The 21168-nt window shown below is 38.6% G+C and overlaps 1 protein-coding gene across 2 annotated transcripts in view; it reads right to left on the minus strand.

Moving 5' to 3' along the window:
• The window catches only part of LOC127436325 (OTU domain-containing protein 7A-like), a 132960-nt gene that overhangs the window by 111166 nt on the left and 626 nt on the right, over window positions 1–21168 (minus strand). The window lies entirely within an intron of this gene.

Genomic DNA, 21168 nt, shown 5'->3' on the forward strand with positions numbered 1-21168 from the left:
TTTACTTTTTCCTTTGGCACTACTAATAGTGTGTTGCGCAATCAGACTCAGAGACATGGTTTCTTGTCCCACGAGAAAAACATTGACATTTCTGATTCAGATGGCAATAAAATCACTAACACCTGTGAATGTCAAAATTACCTCAGGTCCCCACATAAAACAAACACCATCTGAAAAAGTCTAGTGCCAGCAAGAGGACTTGAGTAGCTTTAGCACTATCTCCTGGTCTAGTAAAGGCTCTGTGTTCGGGTCTGGGCTCTCCACTGATTGGCAAAGGAACAGACAGAACCTACATTGCTTTGAACGCAGCGGTAGGGTGGGTCGCTTGCGCCAGAACCGGGTCTCTCCTTTTCTTTCTTTCTTTCTCTCTCTCTCTCTCTCTCTCTCTCTCTCTCTCTCTCTCTCTCTCTCTCTCTTGTTCCTGTCCTACTTTTCAGCTATTTGAACAAGAGATCAGCTGAAACAACATCAGTTGACCTGACTCTAGAGAAGAAAATCTAGGAAGAAAATAACTTCCCTAAGTGATACATAATTTGTTATAGAGTGACATATAGAGCAAGGTGCTGGACAGCAATGCACCCACTCAGTGCAATTTCACAGCTGAATGTCGACACTGAGGTGCCAGGTTGTCTATAGAGGGAAAACGACTTTCGCAAAATGACTCAAATGAAAATAAATTGGGGTTACAGTAAGGCACTTACAATGGAAGTGCATAGGGCCAGTCCATGAACACTAAAATACACATTGTTTCAAAAGCATAGCCCCAAGATGTAAACAATGTGCATGTTTCCATTATTTTAGTGGGATAAAATGTGTAATGTTTACGTGTTGTGGCTATACATTTGAAACAATGTGTATTTTTGCATTTATGGACTTTATAAATGAGGGGCAATTCAAAATAATTTTTTCTGGTAGTCAAAATTAAGCCACAAATGCTGTTGATTGAGCTTAAAGGTGCTATATGTATGATTGACAACAAGCGTTTGAAATGGGTAAAATTCAAAATATTGGAGAGTTGTCTGCCCCACCCCAGACTCAAAGCTCATGCGGGTTGCCAGAATGTTGACATGCAAATTAGCCAACTCAGCATCCATTTTAAAGGATTTCTGGGCTTTAAGCTGTCTCCATCTTCCAAAGGCATCTCCAATATTTATCCTTGTTTTACTATGCCTCTGGTCATGGTGGAGTTTAGACGGATGGCGAGGCTTTTTAGGTCAGGTGGAATCTGTTATCTCTGATCCAGTTCGTTTGCTGGCTTCCATGGCTGCAGCACGCAGTGTTGTTTGCCTGCAAACTTGTTAAAATCTGGGAAAACGGCGGTGTCGAAATACTATTGGTGAGTGGGCAGTGGGCGGGATCACACAGGCCAAAACATAAACAGAAATTCCGGCCCGGAATGGAAAATTCAAAGTAGAATATACTGAATATACTATTGTTATCGGAGAAGCCAGTAGTTCAACTTAGCATGTTTCCTAATTCTCTAATGACATATTATGGTAATTTTTTTGATTTAGTACAGTAAAAATATTACATACAGCACCTTTAACTTATTGTATCAGGAACATTCCTTTAAATTTAAAGTAGTGAGGGGGCCTGGGTAGCTCAGTGCTAAAAGACGTTGGCTACCACCCCTGGAGCTCGCTAGTTCACTAGTTCGAGTGCTGAGTGACTCCAGCCATGTCCCCTAAGCAACCAAATTGGCCCGGTTGCTAGGGAGGGTAGAGTCACATGGGGTAACTTCCTTGTGGTCGCTATAATGTGCTTCGTTCTCGGTGGGGCACATGGTGAGTTGAGCGTAGTTGCCACAGTGGATGGCGTGAAGCCTCCACACACGCTATGTCTCCGTGGCAATGCGCTCTACAAGCGACATGATAAGATGCGCGGGTTGACGGTCTCAGATGCGGAGGCAACTGGGATTCGTCCTCCACCACCTGGACTGAGGCGAATCATTACGCAAACACGAGGACTTAAAAGCACATTGGGAATTGTGCATTCCAAATTGGGAGAAAAAGGGGAAAAAAAGAAATAAAAATTTTTAAAGTAGTGATTTATCGATATATTGAACAGGCCAAAAAATTACATACAGCACCATTAACTTATTGTATTCGGAACATTCCTTTAAATTTAGCCGATATTTGACCATTTTGAGAGTATCGTTGTCAAAATTGAACCTTGATATTGCTTTAATTAAACTGTATTAGTATAAATCACATATATATCTGCATTATATAAGCAATCGGTCACCCTGCTCTCTAGTTATCGATATGTTCATCAGTCATTGAAAACCAATATCAGCTGGCTCTTGATCAGTTTGCTTGTCTGGGCAAACTAACAGTTGTCACTTTTTTCCAGATGTTCAAGGTTTATATTTAGGATAAGAGAGTGTTATCAGTCTTTATCTTTACCCTTGTCGAATTACCATCAACAGCCAAAGCTCAATGCAATCCCTTGAGGTGTTCCTGACAAATAACAGAATATGGATGCTGCTTTTGAGGGCTGTGTGGTGCTTTGATAAGAGCTTGGCTTTTAACCTCAGACAGATTGTATCGTTTGACCTTTTCTTTTCGAAATATTCTTTACCTTACAAACAAGAACTGAATACCTTAAAGGACCAAATATACTTCATACGAAATCGAAGAACAAACGGGTATGACGTCATTTAGAACTAAATCTGGCCAAAAAGACTGTGTTTTTGAATTCGTATTGGTGGTTCATAACAGCTCGCCTGGGCAAACTTTTAGGAAAACTTCTAATCGACTGCTTAACACTGCTTACTGCCATTGGTCCATGTCATTGGTAGTGACCTGAAGCTCCACCTACCTATATGCCAACAGCTCATTCTGTTTATGTTGTTCAGTCAGTCAAAATCAGTCAACAAGAAAACACAGGCGTGTAGAATTATTAGCGAGCTGGTGCAAATTTAGCTACATCTGTAAGATCGTTCATGTAGAGACATTTTCCAAGACCATGTCATGCGATTTCTTTTGTTTTGTTTATTTAGTCTACAAAAGAAGTCAAATCTACTCAAATACTCTAAAGTGCCCATTTACTCATGCGCCATCTGCAGGGAAAGCCATTTACACTTCTGCTCAAAGTAAGCCTATCATCATTCTTTTGTCTTTATTCTGCATATTAACACTTTTATAAACTTTAGCAGTATCAGTGCCATCAAAAATTACAATAACAGGGTGTAATAAGCGCATATTATGGCCATATATAAAAATGTAACTCAAAATGTAAACAAGACCAATGAAACATTTTCTACTGCATATAGTAGTATATTACTTTAAATCATCATCGAGTGGTTAAAACAGCTTCTTTTTCCGACTTCATGTGAATTCTACTCATAGAATGAGGAAAAAGTCATTGATAACATATTTTAATGTCACAATAGTTAAGGTTTTACTGTGCGCCCTCATATTTAAATGTACTTCTAAACTCCTCCCACAGCGGTGTGGCAGGTGTCTGAATGTTTGCAAAAAGTATACTCATGCTAGGCTGTTAAAACTTCTTTTTACCTCTGAATGAAGAACAAATAAGAACTTCTCTGGAAGTATATTGAGGCCTTAAAGGTGAAGTGTGGTTTCCCAAACAATCTCTTTGCACTTTTCAGGCAAATCAACCAACAAATGGTTTACTTATAGCTGGGATAGAGGAAAGTATTTTCACAGCAAAAATCACCATTTAATAATTTAGTGAAATTGATGCTTGGATATGCTTTTTGGTTCATTTTTAACAATAACACTTCACAACCATACCGAATTAAGGACATGCTGCTTCACAAAGACAGTGAAGCTTAAAAGGATAGACTTAAAAGAGCAAAAACTGAAGACAGGCTTGAAATTTCATTTTTGTGTAAGACCCTGTTTACACCTCTTATTAAGATGTTTTGGGTGATCCGATCACGTGTTCAACGCTAAATACAAGTGTAAAAGGGGTCCAAAACATTTTGTGTTCAGATCACAAAAACAACATACGAAGGTAGTCAAAAACGCATGTGACCACATCACATTTGAGGTGTAAACGCTAATCAGTCCTGATGCATCCCAGACAGCAGCGAAGCCCCACTCCTCACCTGTCAACCACTGCACTAAAACAAGTGTTTCAACTTTGACGGTTATGTGTGGTTTAAAAAGGAAATTTGTCCCAACTAAAAATTTGAAAATGTGGATACATACATAAACATGAGAACTTCATAGATCTTCTTCAATGTGTCTATCAACATGCAGGGACACAGATAAGAAGCACACACATTTGAAGCTCTGCTAATAGAGGTACTTGACTAAATGTAGCGTTCAACTGCATCTAGGAGAAACAGCACACCGGTTCTTTCGCACTTTCTTTGTCTTTTATGACTTTTTCCCAGTTTATTATCATGACCTGGTGATTGTCATTATGAATCAGAGACCCTCTTCTTGAACTTCGATCATATGTAGTCATAGGAGACACATTTAAGCTCATTTTAGCCCTCAACTGAAACCCCACAAGCTCAGTTGACAGTTACTTTCCATGGCAACATGGAATGTAAACAGAAGTTAGCCTATGGGTCTGCAGTCTTACATTTTTGTCTTAAATTAGAACGATCTAAGTTTTTATGCAAATGACTGAAAAGGTTAGGACCAAAATTTTAGGCCACTAACTTGTAAGACTAGTCGAAAACAGTTTTATGCAACCAGACCCAGGTGTAAACAGGGTCTAAGAGGTCAGACAGACAACTACTGACCCATTTCTACCTCTTTAATGCATGCCAAAGTGTTGTAAATGTGTGTCATGAAAACAGGTCTGAATGTCTCTATGCCACCTTAGACATTAAAAACTTTAAAATGATCTTGACAGCGCAGCCTAAAACTTCTTTAGTGGCGGATGATGTTTGACTCGCTGACAACATTGCAGAGTCATTCCAGCAAGAAAATGATGGTTGAATCAGTCCTCCACTGACTGTTCTCTAAGTTCTCTCACATCCAGACCATCTAATCAAACTTTACAGATAAGAAATGTCAAATGGTATTGTAAAAAGAGTGAATGAATGTGCCTGACACTGTTGCATGAATGACTTTAATTTCAACATGATTACATGGGAAATCGACATGTTGGTTTCGACTGTTCATATAGCATGAAATCGACCCCATTCTGCCGACTTACTGACAAGTGCCATCTCCCATCAGATATTTTTGCATCATTTCAACTACGATCACCTTTCCACTGGCGCTATCCATAGTATATTGCATGAGCAACCTCTGAGACATGGGTTTGGGTCCTGTGGAAACCAGGAAGTCATTGTGTTCATATAAATAACATTAAGTGCAATTTGGGAGGTTGCATTTTCGCTCTAAAATAACATTTCTACTCCACTGGCGGTTAGGTTTAGGGTTGGGGTTTGGGCTAGGGTGTAGAGTTAATAAATTATGCATTTCTGTTGATCATATTACATCATTTACAACTAAAAATATAGCTCGCTTTTGGCGCAACTCTGTGGACATTTCACAAGGAAACTGGAGCTTACATAGACTCATATTTTCAACAACACTTCCAGCTTTGGCCACTGGGGGCAGCAATTTGAAATTTGGTAAAGACAGACCAATTTCAACAGCAAAACTTTTTACCTACTGTTGAATTCACAGTGTGATTAGTCTGAATTATTGCTTATACTCTGAACAAACACCTAAAATGAAGTATTTAAACCATGGCCTGTTTATGCTATAGACTTGAACGATACCTCAAATTGTGCATCTTATTAAGAAGAGGTGTGAACACATACCTGTATCTAGAGATCAGTATCAAACATGGGAGTTCGTTTTTTACTTCGGCCAGTAAGCAAGCAACCAGATCACCATAGTATTGTGGCAACAAGCTTTGCATGGGCAAGCACCATTTCTGTTTTCTTCAGAAAATGTAAAAATATATTTTTTTAATCATTCCCGTCGAGGAACACATCCACTAGCGCTAACACTCTTATCAACCACCTTATATGTTTATCTTCTAGTTGTAGAGATGGTGTTTTGTAAGAGGTTTCCTCTTCAGCTTTTGTCTTTATTTGACACCAGCAATTCTGTTTTGCAAATCATGGTTTAAGTTTGTGAAGGGTTGTTCTCAGATTAGTTAAAAAAGGAACCTCATACAAAAGCTAAAATGTGCCTTATCAGAGTAGGAGTGGCACTGACTTTGTTTTAGCTATGTCTCGACAACAACTGAGTGAGAAGCAGTTCAAGATGTTGACATTTTCCTGTTGCTATCGGACCGCAGCTGACAAATTTGGGTCATATTGCATTCATGAATTGACATTTGAAACTTGAAGCTCCATAGTTTGTCTACATGTGGACTCAAAAGGTCTTAGGGATTTTTATATTTTTGTTTTCATTTAAAGCTAGAAATAAACAAAAAGTTTGATGATTTTGAAAAATGTAAAACAAAGAAAAGTTATTACGTAAAATTAAGAAGTAATATTTAAGATTCTGCACTATTTATAGGTCACTAATCAAATGTAATCAAATTTGTGACACTGACCATGTAAAGTTCTTCATACAAAAAGTCCAATTTCCTTGCCTCCACTGAAGCTAACAAGACGCTCTTTGGAGCATTCTGGGATAACATGGATATCAGGTTTTGGCCATTAAAGCAAAATGAGGACAAACCAAATACTATGAAATTCTAAAATTCATGTACATATTTCATTTAAACTTTTATACTTTTTTCAAATTGCTTTATGCTGATAATATAATTTGTAATGAAATGTTTTTATTAAATTACACACACACACACACACACACACACACACACACACATATATATATATATATATATATATATATATATATATATATATATATATATATATATATGACCCCAATAGGATGCAAAATACAGCTGTGACTGATGTGATTATCTAATCAGCCAATCATGTGGCAGCAGTACATTGCATAAAATCATGCAGATTAGGGCCAGGAGCTTCAGTTAATATTCACATCAACCATCAGAATGGGGGAAAAATGTGATCTCAGTGATTTCGACTGCAGCATGATTGTTGGTGCCAGATGGGCTGGTTTGAGTATTTCTGTAACTGCTGATCTCCTGGGATTTTCATGCACAACAGTCACTAGAGCAGGGGTAGCCAGTCCTGCTCCTGGAGAGCTACCTTCCTGCAGAGTTTATTTCCAACCCTAATCAAACACACCTGAACCAGCTGATCAAGGTCTTCAGAATTACTTCAGGATTACTTGAAAATTACAGGCAGGTGTGTTGGAGCTGGATGTTTTTTTGTTTTTGTTATCATTCTGAGTAAAGTAAAAGTAAAGTAGTTTAGCCAACCCTGCTCCTGGAGAGTTCACTCAGAATGGTGCCAAAAACAAAAAACATCCAGTAAGCGACAGTTCTGAGGATGGAAATGCCTTGTTGATGAGAGAGGTCAACAGAGAATGGCCAGACTGGTTTGAGCTGACAGAAAGGCTACGGTAACTCTGTATCACTCAGTACAACTGTATTGAGCAGAAGAGCATCTCAGAATGCACAACATGTCGAACCTTGAGGCGGATGGGCTACAACAGCAGAAGGCCACGTCGGGCACTTTATTAGGACCACAGAGTTCATAATAAAGTGGTAAGTGAGTGTACATATATGTGCACACATCAATTACAGTTGTATTTTACCAATACAAACTAACCATACCACTTGAAAATGACTGAAGTTTCTAGATACACTTACAAGGGTGACAAGGTTTATTTCTCAATTAATATAGATTGCAATTCAGATCAATACACTGCAAGGACCCTTCATGATGTCATAAAGGAGGAGCAGGTGGGTGAATAAGTAAACTTTATATATTTCTATACTCACTGGAACAAACTAGGGCATTCCACTACGTTAGGAGAATTTTTGCATGCTTCAACTGGGCAGAAGTAGGACATGAATTAATACAATCTGATGAAACCAATAGCATAGGAGGAAGGAAAGGCAAAAAGAAGAGTATTTATGCAGATGTTTGGATCAGACCGACTCTCAAAAGCAGAGCTACTCAACTTTACAAAGCACAAGTGGCACAAAGCAGGTGTCCTTTAGTCTCAAGGGCAGCACTCCTAATTTTCTTTTTGCTGGAATTTTTAAATGCTGCTGTGGATATATTATGGTACAAGCAGTGTAGCAGAATCTCCTGACACTTGTCTACCGATGCACAGTATATACAGTAATATTGACCAGCCCTGCTCCTTATTAACATGATAAGAAATAAAGATTCTAATCAGTCCTAAGGAAGCCATTCTTTCAGGGTTCTGGTTTCACCTTACCCCAATAGGATGCGTTTCTCATGGGGCGTTTACATGAGATGTGTTCTTGCGTTCAAAAACAGCTAAACAGAGTTCAACAGAATAGAAAAGAATGCAGGGGTCATGAGACGAGTTTTTAAAGTTGGACTATTTTTAACTTTTTGACACATCATCTTAACAATGCAGCGCTCATGGCGAGATACTCAAAATACATTCTGAGATGCGGAATAATGGCAAAAGACATCCAACAGAATGTGTATGGCTGTAGTGCCAGAAATCGTAAGAAATTGTACGTGTTGGCTTGTACAAAAATGTACAACTTTTACTCCCATAGAAAAAATAAACAAACCAAAGAACTCTGTTATTAAGATTTTTCTAATAACAGAGTTATGAGACTAGGGCCCCGTTTCCACCTGGTATTATGATGCGTCTCAGGTGATCCGATCACATGTGGTCAGGTGAGACACATCACTGTTTACATCTGGTCACTTAAATGCGTCTCCTGTGACCACTTGTGATCGGATTTGGAGGGATCTCTGTTTCATGACGACATACATCAATCACTATGTCAATGTGTTACTGCGTGATATTAAAGCGCAACAAAGTCAGAAATGACAAAGAAAGTGCGAAAAACAATGGTGCGCTGTTTCTTCCAGATGCGGTTGAAATTTTATCTAAGCACAAATGCAACGTCAAGCAGAATTATCCATTATTCTACTGAATTGCATGTATTAAAGGTGCTTCAGTCATTCGTGCTTGTCATCTGTGTTGATATCAGACACACTAAAGATCCGTGAAGCTCTCGTGATTGCGTATGTATCCACTTCTTAAAATTTTCTGATCGGATGGTAATTTCCTTTTAAAGCCACTTGTAAACAGCAAAGTTTAAACTCTTGTTTTAGCACAGTGGTTGATTGACAGGTGAAGGGCGGCGCTACACTGCTGCCGGGACGCATACAGGATGGATTATCGTTTACACCTCAAATGTGATCTGGTCACATGCATTTTTGACCACATTTGTATGTTGTTTTTGTGATCCATTCACAAAACTGTTTAGACCCTGTTTAGACCTGTATTTAGGGCTGACCACATGTGATCGGATCACCCAAAACACTTTCTGGTATCTTAATACCAGGTGGAAACAGGGTCAGTGTTGGAAATGTTCAAACTCAGAGCAAGGTACTCAACCCTTTACAAAAATCTGATATATGGCAATACATGTAGAACACATACAATATGCATGTTCATGTTTGTATATACAGTATATACTGTATAATAAAGTGTGTAATAAAGTCCCACCCAGAGTTTACACTTTCCAGCTTTTGTGGCCTTGAGTTGCCTTGAAATCAATACTAACTTTATTTCCACTTTTTATACTAATGCAGACTTCTTGTAAATTCCCGTTAATACCTTATTGTTTAAGAGTCATATGCTCTGTGTCAAGAAATAATAATAATAATATATATATATCAGATTATGTGCATAACCTACCGTATTAAAATGCAAAATCTTCAACAAACCTCTGTAATTTCCAAACCCAGACATGGCACCTTTATGTACTTTCTGTGCTGATTGTGGGGAAAAGCTTGGATGAATTCTGCACAACAGTTTTAAATATGGTAAAACATGTTAAAAAGAGCTGAAAGTACTACACTCTTATTGCTAACTGAAAGCATTATCAAAGTAGCCCAAAATATTGAAATCTATCTACACAGCCTTTATTCAAAACTCTCTCAAAATGAAAATAAAATGAGAAAACACAAATAAAGGGCTGGGATATGTGTGGAATTTTGTAAATGTAAGATATTTGCAATTATGCAAACATTCGCGGACCTTTTGTAGGAATTTTCAAATGACACTATTACTTTCCTTAATTTATTAATGATCCAACCAGGTAGTCCAATTAAAACCAGACATGCGACTTAATCATCACCTGCTGCCATAGAAGTTCTGAGTGAAAGTCACCCTTTTGTGCTGATCTTTTGACCATCAGGCTCAAAACATCAGCCCCAAACAGCCCTCAGGCCTCCATCACAAAAGCTTTTCAAACTGTCCTCAAAATACAGCTAGCCACCTCCAAATTGTTCCTCAACCTTACACAACAGAGTCCTGACATGACCTGACATCAGTCAGATTAAGTGGTATATTTTGCCTGACAGGGTCTCATTCCGAGACCCACTGTTCTTGGTTCAGTCTCCAAGCTGTCGCCCAGATTCCTCACCCCTCTTTGAGTGCTTCCACAGACTGTCAGTCAGAGGCTGAAGTTTGTCTGATGATCTTACTTATGAACCTTATGAGGACAAGCTGATATTTCTTGAGGACACTAGGTAATGCAGCTGGCAAATTCTACCGAAGTCCGTACCAGCTTCATAAAGCTACAGGAATATGGGCAAAAATATATGGACTCCCCCCTTGTAATTGTTTTGCAATTTCAGCCACACCCAATACTAACAGGTGCATAAAATAAATTATACAGCCATGCAGTCTCCTTAGAATGGCACTTGGGTCTGTCGGTCTGTCATGGATGCTTTGCAAAGAATGTGAGCTGCTTGTCAAAGGCAATTTCTGTGGAGAAATGCAACAATAGGAAATGCATTATATCCTTTTGGTTATATCACATAATTTCAACCTTATCATCAGGTCCTGTTAGTCACCATTTCACAAGATTCAGTTAAAAAGGATTGAAGGAAACATTGTGAACATCTTTACATTGTGAATCAGTTACCATGAAAAACTTCTAGTCTGTATAATTTGAGTATTTGGTTTGTAAATGTCTTGTATATCTATGGTTTCATGCTCACAGCAGCCAATAGTTGGATTGGACACTCAACATTTGACATCAGCAACTAAACATACGGGAAGCATTTTCTCCTCCTTTTTTAAAGTTGATAAGCCCATTGATTTTGCTAACCTAAAATTCTTTAAAGCAAATGCCTGCAGGTAAAGCTCACGTGTCATTTTATTTTAGTGCAAGAGTTATAATAAATTTTTTCAAACAGAATGCAAATCATCACACACACAAAGGTCTAAATAAATATTTGAGTTTTGCTAAGTTTTCCTCCCTCGATGTTGTGCTGGGTTTTTCAGAACCGTCGTTCTCAGAATCATCGTTGATTCCCCTGGGATAAAGCAGGAATAAAAACACTGGTTAGTGACCTCATGGATTTCAGTCTTGAAATTTCAGAGATCCACCATGACTAATCAATTCCCTTAACTCTTAAAAGGTCTTTCGGAATGATGCTGGGTTGATTTCCTGATACAGGATTCCCAATTCCGCAACTATAGCTTTGGTATTTTAACAACTAGTGTTGTCACGATACCAAAATTTCAGTAGTCATTACCGATATCAGTCAAATTCCACAATTCTCAATACCAATTTCGATACCACAGAAAAAAAAAATAGGTCATATGCTACTGAACACACTCCTTTAGCCTATTTAAATATTACATTGCAGTGGTAAATACTGTAAATATCTTCTAAAGAAATGAAAAGTAATTTTTAAATATATGTATAAAATCATGACCACTCACATGTGATGAAGACTCAAATCATACCAGTAATTTTATAAAAGTTGTTTTATTCTACATGGAGAGGGTTCCCTTTTGAGGTCTGCCATTTTAGGATGACATGACCAGCTTAAAACTACAGTAACCACCCAGTTTGTGGACACTTTCTTTCATGGTTTAATTTACATTTATGCATTTGGCAGACGCTTTTGTCCAAAGCGAATTACAGTGCCCTTATTACAGGGACAATCCCCCTGGAGCAACCTAGAGTTAAGTGCCTTGCTCAAGGACACAATGGGGGTGGCTGTAGGGATTGAACCAACAGCCTTCTGCTTACCAGTTCAGTGCTTCAGTCCACTACACCACCACCACTCCAATTTAACTATGGCTGACTATTAATAGTGATTTTCTACATTGGCATCAGTGACTGAAAACTACCGCCTTTGAATGATGCTGCATCCACACCGCTAGGTGTCACAGTAAGTCCAAGACGACATACAAAAAAAATTACTGAGTGCACCTTTATTAAACCTTGCTTCAAGTTTTTTAAGTTGGACCCTATGAAATTAGATTTATTTTTTCCAAAATTCCACGATTTCTTTTTTTCTGAATTCCACGTTTTAAAGTTTAACTCAATTTCATTATCAAAACTGTGTCTAATCAAATGAATCCAAATTACTTTTCAACATACCATTGCAATTTTTGCATTATCAAATGAAAAATCCTCACAACTAAATCAAAACATTGGTCTTAAAAAGCATCACATTATAAATGAAAACATTGATGAAAATTTCTATTCAACACAACAGCACTTTGACGCTTGTTTTATATATAATAATAATAATAATAATAATAATAATAAATGTGACTAAATGCTAGAAATATATTTCTATCACAATTTCTTTTATTTTGAATCAAACTTTTATTTTGACGCGAAGGCTTTTCCGGTTCTGCGTTATTGCCGGTACAGACATTAGTTATATGACCCAGTATGATTATTGAAGCACAAAATGCTGCAATTTAATTATATAAATATAAAGTCTGCAGGCGCTGCACGCATCACAGTGAATGAGCACTCTGTCATCTACTACAATAAGCACAGCGCCCAATGCTCAAAAAATGTGGTTTTTTCAGCATCAGTGGCTTCACATATTCACTTTGCAGCACGTAGTACATGCAGACTGTATATTTACTTCATCAAATCTCATCCATTTGCGGTTTAATAATCACACTAGGACATATCACAATTTTAATTTGATTATTTAATTCAATTCAGTGTAAAGGAGTCACAGAACAAGCACTCATAAACGTGTAGCATTTGAAAGCAGCCATCTGTCATCTGTCCAGACCGGACCGAATTGAGTTGGTGCTCGGTACTACAGGTACACTAGAAACACTAGTATCGTTACATCTTTTTTTATTTTAGTATCGACTTGGTACAGAAGTAACGGTACTTTTGACATCACTACAAAAATGTAACAGATAAGGTTAAAATCTTACTCCTGGGCATTTTTATCAGTACTAGGGGTTTAAATATTTACCCTGACAAAGATTTAATCCAGTTACTTTTTTTCCCTATATGATGCAGTCTGGGTCCAAAATTAACACCAAATGTGTGTAGAAATTGGCTTCATGGCAAGCAAATAAACTTTTTATCCAGTGTGCCTAATTTTGTTTTCTCTCCAGAACTCCATGCATAAATATGTGGATGTTTCTAAAAAAACAACAGCAACAAACGAAATACGAGGATATATTATATATTATTAAAAAATGCTAAATATACTTTGAAATGGCCAGTAAAAAATATTTATGGCTGGTAAAATTTCTCTGTTGACCTGCTATTGGCAAGTGTGGCATAATGTTAATTTTGGGTCCTGGATGCGATGCATCATGAAGTCTGAAATTTTGCTAACAATTCAGTTAAATTTGATTCAGTTATTTTAGTCTGACTCATAGTTATTTTCAAAAATATATCACAGGCACAAATGTACAGTAACTGGAAGAACAATTTACACAGTAATGAAAAAATATTGACATAAATAATACATCAGGTTCAATAATTGTAGTTTGGATAAGAAATGAATACGCATTACGCATCAGTTTAGACGGCAAGAGTACAGTGCAATAGAGAGATCGAGAGAATTAATGACAGAGATCATAAGAGGGAAACCTGCCCCATCCGGAAAACTACTCTGTGACCCGGACAACCCATCGTCATTTTCGCCCTCCTCCCTGTATCTTTCAATCACTCTCTCTCTCTCTGAACCATTCCTCCCAACAATCCCTTTCGCCCTCTGGATGACCTCTCCCCGCCTGCAGAGAGACCACTTAACATTGCTTCCCCACCTGTGGAGCCACGAAGGGAGCGGGTAGCACTTTAAAAGGCCGTGCAGTGAATGAGCCCTGATTGCTGTGGACCGCTTGACTCATTTCATCTCATCTCAAGGACTAAAACTTTTGGAGAATGAGGTGGGAGGCAGATGGAATGCTATAGAAAAAAAAAACAGCCAGCTTCTGCTTTGATGGGATGAGCATGCTTTGTAAACCCATTTGAGCAACACTGCAAAGGACTTGATAATCTTTACATAGCCACAAACACTCAAAAGAGGACAACACCAGTCTTTCTCAAGCTAAATGGAGAATACATATTACAGCTGCTATTTAGTTGCTATATTTAAACCACTATCCTTTTCACACTAAATATAGTCTTATCTAAATAAGGCATTCTAAAATGTGAAGCTTGTGATGCTTTATAGCACTAGGGTTTTACATTTTATAAAATGTGTATATGATCATTTGGGTGGCGTTTACCCATGCAAAACTTGCCCCCATGATGCTAAGGTGTTGTGAGTAGTTGCTAAACAACCGGCGTGGTTGTTATCAGTTTGGTACAGTATGTGTGTTCTCGGTGGTTGCTAGGTGGTTGGTTGGGCATTCTGGATGGGGGCTAGGTTGTTGCTAGGGTGTTGCTGCACAGTTGCTAAACAATTGGAGTGGTTGTTAGCAGTTTGGTACAGTATGTGTGTTATGGGTGGTTGCTAGGATGTTGCTTGGGTGTTCTGAGTGGTTGCTTGGGTGTTCTGGTTGGGTTTTACCTGGTTGGTAGGGTGTTCTGGATGGGGGCTAGGTGATTGCTGGGGTGTTGCTGAGCAGTTACTAAACAAATGGAGTGGCTGTTAGCAGATTGGTACAGTATGTGTGTTCTGGGTGGTTACTAGGTGGTTGGTTGGGCATTCTGGATGGGGGCTAGGTCGTTGCTAGGGTGTTGCTACACAGTTGCTAAACAATTGGAGTGGTTGATAGCAGTTTGGTACAGTATGTGTGTTATGGGTGGTTGCTAGGATGTTGCTAGGGTGTTCTGGTTGGGTTTTAGCTGGTTGGTAGGGTGTTCTGGATGGGGCTAGGTGATTGCTGGAGTGTTGCTGAGCAGTTGCTAAACAAACGGAGTGGCTGTTAGCAGGTTGGTACAGTATGTGTGTTCGGGATGATTGCTAGGTGGTTGCTTGGGTGCTCTGAGTGTTTGCATGGGTGTTCTGGTTTGGTGGTAGCTGGTTGGTAGGGTGTTCTGAATGGGGGCTAGATGGTTGCTAGGGTGTTGCTGTGCAGTTGCTAAAAAATCTGAGGGGTTGTTAGCAGGCTGGTACAGTATATGTGTTCTGGTGGATGCTAGGTGGTTGCTCATGTGTTCTAAGTAGTTGCTAGGGTGTTCTGGTTGGGTTATAGGTGGTTGGTAGGGTGTTCTGGATGGGGACTAGGTGGTTGCTAGGGTGTTGCTGTGCAGCTGCTAAACAATCGGAGTGATTGTTAACAAGTTGTTACAGTATGTGTTCTCAGTGAATGCTAGGTTGTTGCTAGGGTGTTCTGGATGGGGGCTAGGTGGTTGCCAGGGTGTTCTGAGTGGGTGCTAGGTGGTTGCTAGGGTGTTCTGGGTGGTTGATAGGGTGTTCTGGATGGGAGCTAGGTGGTTACTGCGCAGTTGCTAAACAATCGGAGAAGTTGTTAACAGGTTGGTACACTATGAGTGTTCTGAGTGGTAGCTTGGGTATTCTGAGTGGTTGCTAGGGTGTTCTGGTTGGGTGGTAGCTGGTTGGTAGGGTGTTCTGGATGGGGGCTAGATGGATACTAGGGTGTTGCTCTGCAGTTGCTATAAAATCAGAGGGGTGGTTCGCAGGTTGGTACAGTATACATGTTCTGGGTGGTTGCTAGGTTGTTGCTCAGGTGTTCTGAGTAGTTGCTAGGGTGTTCTGGTTGGGTGCTCTGGATGGAGGCTCGGTGGTTGCTAGGGTATTGTTGCACAGTTGCTAAACATCTGGAGTGGTTGTTAGCAGGTTGGTACTGTATGTGTGTTCTTGGTGGTTGCTAGGTGGTTGCTCGGGTATTCTGTTTGGGTGCTAGGTGGTTGGTAGGGTGTTTTGGATGGGGGCTATGTGGTTGCTTGGGTGCTACTGTACAGTTGTTAAACTATCAGAGTGGTTGTTAGCAGGTTAGTACAGAATGTGTGTTCTGGGTGGTTGCTAGGTGGTTGCTAGGGTGTTCTAGGTGGTTGTTAGGGTGTTCTGGATAGGTGCTAATTATGGTGTTATGGATGGGTGCTAGGTGGTTGATAGGGTGTTCTGGATGGGTGTTAGGAGGTTGCTAGTGTTTACTGGGTGGTTTATAGGGTGTTCTAGATGGGGGCTAGGTGGTTGCTAGGGTGTTGCTGCGCAGTTGCTAAACAATCAGAGTAGTTGTTAACAGGTTGGTACACTATGAGTGTTCTGAGTGGTAGCTTGGGTATTCTGAGTGGTTGCTAGGGTGTTCTGGTTGGGTGGTAGCTGGTTGGTAGGGTGTTCTGGATGGGGGCTAGATGGTTACTAGGGTGTTGCTGTGCAGTTGTATAAAATCAGAGGGGTGGTTAGCAGGTTAGTACAGAATAAGTGTTCTGGGTGGTTGCTAGGTGGTTGCTAGGGTGTTCTAGGTGGTTGCTAGGGTGTTCTGGATAGGTGCTAATTATGGTGTTCTGGATGGGTGCTAGGAGGTTGCTAGGGTTTACTGGGTGGTTTATAGTGTGTTCTGGATGGGTGCTAGATGATTGCTTGGGTGTTGTGGGTGGTTGCTAGGTGTTTGCTAGGGTGTTGTGGGTGGTAGATAGTGTGTTCTGGGTGCCGAACAACCCCTAGCACCTCCATGTATGCATGTATGTGGCATATTTTTAGGGGTCAAATTGGAATTTTTGAGGAGGGGGAATTTTTGTCTGCAGGACATAAAACAAAGTGACAAACAAACGGCCAATATTTATTTTACATTTTTTAATCGGAGGTGCCCCAATTTAAACCCTGCCTATATGTATCAAATAACGCACAACATGTGTTGTGTCTTTTTTGCATTTTACTAATTTAACAGTTTCATTACAAATTATATTATTATCATAACAGTTTGAGTGAAAAGTTGAACAATATTGAATAATAAATATAAATTCTAACAAAAAACTGATGATCATGTTATGCAGCGTGATTTGAGAATGTTCCAATGATCTTGTGTGCTTCAATTAAAGCAAGACAATCTGACATTTTGTATAAAAGGAGTTAAGTGTGCCAGTGCTGGCACACGTGTCATAGGTTGCCAACACCTGCTCTGTGATATTCTGGTAAGTCTCTATAGGATTTTTGACCATTTTTTCCCATACTATTAATTCTAATAACTTAGAATTAAGTAACATCAGTTCCACTGAACCTTTTAGCTGGTAAAGTGTTTGTGACATGGACAGAATTCCATGTAGCCACTGATCAGTTGCCAAACATTGTGCCCTGGTGCCCCGCCGCACACAGGCCCTCAGTAGCTGTAACAACCCTTGGTTTCCGCTTTGGTGCCTTGCCCTGATTGTTCCATCTGTCTCCAAACCATTTTCCTTTCTCTGTTTTGAAAAGAAAAAAAAAGGCTGGAGTCCTGCAGACTAGGACAAAGGGGGAATGCATCTCAAACAGTCTGGTCAAGGTCATATTTGCTCTTTTATGCCACCCACTTTGGTGAGGCATTTAATAAGATGACACAACAGTCAGAGAGGACTTTCTGCCTTTGAAATAGGGCGGCTTGTCTGTTGCGAATAGCAATGGAGCACAGCCTTATGTTTGTGAGGAAATGCGATGCCTTTCTCGCATCTAGGTGGGACCTGTTTGGTCTTTTTTAATTTCCCCTCTGGGATCAATCAAATTTCTCTTTCTCTATCTATCTTTCTGCCATATCCTAATACTTTGAGTTTAACATCCTACAAGTCCCTGGTAGGATTTATGGCAGTCAGCTCAAATTGTAAATCAATATTTAAGGGATAATTCACCCAATGAGACTCCTGTCATTATTTACTCACCCTCATGTCTTTCCAAACCTTATGACTTTCTCTCTTTTGTGGTATGCAAAAGAATATCCACAATCTTTTCCATATTATGAAAGTGAACAAGGACTTTGGCTGTCAAGCTCCAAAATAACCCAAAGTGTCATAAAAGTAGTCCATGCTACTTGAGTGCTATGTGTTTAGTCTTCTGAAGCCATACGGCTGTGATTGTGTTAGGAACAGGGCAACATTTAAGTCATTTTTCCTGAAAACTTAACATCACCCCTAGATCTAATTGAGAGAAGTAGAAATGTCTGATTTGTGAACAAATCTCTTTTGAGTCAGATCTTTTCAGTGAATCGATTAATCCAAGTCACAAAACTGGTTTGAATGATCCTGTTCTTGAGTTTAATTCTTTGAGGTACTTGGAAGTTCTTTGAGGTACCAGTAGAAGCAGTTAACATCTCACTAGATACAAAGATTATTAGTGAATAACAACTTCAATTTCACTTCTTCCCTTACAAAATCACTAATGTATGGCTTTAGAAAACTTGAAATATAGTCTTTTATAATACTTTTATGGTGCTTTTTTTTGTTTGTTTTTTTATGTCAATTTAGAGCTTAGCCCCAGTCTTGCCACAATATTCTTCAAAGATTCATCTTTTGTGTTTCACATTATAAATTAAGTCATACAGATTTGGAACTATATGACAGTGAGTACATAATGACTTTTTGGGTGAACTATTACTTTAAAAGTTTGCAGGGCCATATTTTTATTGCAGTATTGCAAATAAATATTACTTGATCATTCAGGTGTTTTTTTTTTTTTTTTTTTTTTTTAAATATTGCACAATCACCATGACTGAAGGGTCAAAGACAAAACAAGGAGATGGATAGCATTAACCTATATAAAGCCAGTCTACACAATAGAGGACATTGCCAGAAACGTCTACCTTAGAATGTGTGAAAATCTCCCCTTATAGACAAGCTGTTAATAAGCAAAAGGAAAAAAAAAAAATCAAGGGATTCAGTGTGCCTAGAGGTGTCAGCAAGTCAGCCAATGATCTTGCGGGTGCTGTTTGATGCTAAAACATTTGGACAAGTGCTTGATGAAGGCAAAGTCTAAATTCAGGCCTACGTGTAATAACCTGGTTATGGTTAAGAAACCATAGCAAACAATAATTGGATCATAACATAAGTGATGGTCTATTTTAATCCTAAAATGCATATGTGGTTCAAAAATGGCACAGCCGTCTAATTTTAAGAATTAATTTTACATGAAGTGACCTTTTCATCTGACACTCCAAGTATTCCTCAATTAAAGGTATAGTTCACCTAAAAATGCAAATTCTCTCAAAATGTACTCACCCTCATGCCATACCAGATATGTATGACTTTCTTTCTTCTGCAGAAAACAAATTAAGGTTTTTAGAAGAATATTTCATCTCTGTAGTTCCATACAATGCATGTGAATGGTGACCAAAACTTTGAAGCTCCAAAAAACACATAAAGGCAGCATAAAAGTAATCCAAAAGACTCCAGTGGTTAAATCCATAACTTCTTAAGTGATCCAATCAGTTTTGGGTGAAAAGAGACCAAAATATAACTTAGTTTTCACTATAAATCTTGACATCAGAGTCTCCTTGGTGATCATGATTTCAAGCTCAATTACACTTCCTAGCGCCATCTAGCACTCAAGCACTAGGAAATATAAGAAATAAAAGAAAAAGGAGCCACATTTTGTTCTGTTACTTACCTAAAATAGAATCGATCACTTCAGAAGACATGGATTTAACCAATGGAGTCATGTGGACTACTTTTATGCTGCTTTTATGTGTTTTTTTTTTTGTTTTTTTTGGAGCTTCAAAGTTCTGGTCACCATTCACTTGCATTGTATGGACCTACAGAGTTGAGATATTCTTCTAAAAATCTTCATTTGTGTTCTGCAGAAGAAAGAAAGTTATACACATCTGTGGTGGCATGGGGGTGAGTAAATGGTGAGAGAATTTTCATTTTTGGGTGAACTATTCCTTTAAGGTGTCTTTGGCCATGTAAACTTACTTTTTAAACATTTAGTTAAATATTTTTTTTAATTATAAGAGAGTTTGCATTACTACCCCTAGAATGCATATGTGGGTCATATATATGTTTATGCATTTAACACTGGTATTATACGTGTAATACTTTGTTTTTATTTTCCATCTATTATGTAATTAAATATACAGTATGTTAAATATCATGTTCATCTTCATATTTATGTGCAGTGTAAACATACAGCAAGTTGTCACTCAGCCGATGCTTTTATCCAAAGTGCATGACATTAGACTAATTACATGGACAGTCCCCATTAAGCAACCTGAGGTTAGATGTCTCCTGGACAATAAATGAAATAAAATTATCATTACAGTTATTTTTCCTTATTACTGTTGTTTTATATAAAGAATAAGCATCTAGATTTCACCTGGGTCTTTTTTGACCCACATATGCATTTTATGGGGGTAAAGTAGCAAATGCATTCTAGGATTAGTGACAGAATACCTCCTTACAATGGGTTTTCAAGCCCTGAGGGCTTGTATTGCCTATAGACAGATATATAAAACATATAGGATAGTCTTTCAACACGTTTAAAAAACAACATCTGTTTCAAACTTTATTCTTAAATGTGTGCAAATGCATACATTTATCATTTGTTGAGCATTATGAGGTAATAGAGTTTGATAGTGTTATTAAATAAAGCTGTCATAAAGTGTTACCTTAAAATCTAGCTTTTTTATTAGGGGTCCTTGGGTCTGTAAAGGTTGGAAACCCTTGTACTAGATCATCATAATCATTTGTTATTAAATCCTTATACAAAACTACTTGCTCTTTTGGCCTGCATCAATGCCACAATATTCCTTAAGGCAGGAAAAGGCCACAATATCTCCTAAATCAACTTATAAAAATAAAAAGTAAACACACAGCCCAGCTCAAGGGTCTAAACGCACCATTGGCAGACAGCTCTCTAGGTGGGCTGTTTACAGGCAGCTACAGCACCTACAAAGTAGGCTTTATCTTAAAGGCATCTTTCCTATATAGGTTGAATAACCAAAGAGCCTCCTT

Source organism: Myxocyprinus asiaticus, chromosome 46 (assembly GCF_019703515.2).
Source record: "Myxocyprinus asiaticus isolate MX2 ecotype Aquarium Trade chromosome 46, UBuf_Myxa_2, whole genome shotgun sequence".
In the NCBI taxonomy this organism is placed as follows: Eukaryota; Metazoa; Chordata; class Actinopteri; order Cypriniformes; family Catostomidae; genus Myxocyprinus; species Myxocyprinus asiaticus.